Genomic DNA, 1003 nt, shown 5'->3' with positions numbered 1-1003 from the left:
TTTATCTTGTCCCTAGACCCTAGATAGTAGATGTTGGACATTTATCTTGTCCACCACCCTACAAAATTCTTGGATGTGAAAAAACTTCAGAATTTATTTTGTATATCATATCCTTACTCTTGTTTCTGTCATGTCCTTATGAGGTTTGCTTTTTAATTGCTGCTTATATTAGTTAATTATTACACAATATAACAAAACCCATTATTATTATTATTATTATTATTATTATTATTATTATTATTATTATTATTATTATCATCATCACTTGAACAAAATTTTAAGTTACATCCAATATTGTAATCTGAATTCAACGTATTATTTGGAAAAATTTCATAATTAAATTTAAACATGCATCGTTTTTCATATTTGACTAATATTTTCAAAATATTTTACTAATAGTCATTTTTTTCGGATAAAAATACCTTGATGTTTAAGAAATTTAGTCAACAATCTTTGAAATTTGATCAATAATATATTAAATAACTATTGAAATTTGGTTATAAATTATTGAAATTTGATTATAAGTTATTGAAATATGGTCAACAACTATAGAAATTTGATTAACTATTTTTGAATTCTGGTCAACATTTATTGAAATCTGGTTGGCTGATATTGAAATCCGGTTAACTGTTATTGAAAACGGTTATGTATGAAAATTAGAAGGTTCAACAGTTAATATTGAAAAAAAATACGAAAATCGGTTACTTTAGACTATTTTCACTAATGTAATGTGTTTTCTCATTGATAAAGAAATCTCAAATGGCAACTCAAATTGAGTAGTGCACCATGTTACACATTTATTTATTTTTGGCGTATCTGATATTTATTGAGAATCATCGAAACTAGCCTGGCCATAAATTGGGATTCCGATATCTGATCTCTTGGTGAAGGAATGAGAGTAATGCTTGTAATCTAGTCTGTTGGCCGAAATCATGTAATTAGTTAGGCTTTTATACCTGTCCTTAGAAAGCTAGCAGTGCTACATTTTGACCTCATGTCGTGT

The sequence above is a fragment of the Urtica dioica genome, chromosome 4 (genome assembly GCF_054948205.1).
Source record: "Urtica dioica subsp. dioica isolate 48M chromosome 4, U.dioica_male_clone48M_v1_H2, whole genome shotgun sequence".
NCBI lineage: Eukaryota > Viridiplantae > Streptophyta > Magnoliopsida > Rosales > Urticaceae > Urtica > Urtica dioica.
This window is presented reverse-complemented; position numbering follows the sequence as displayed.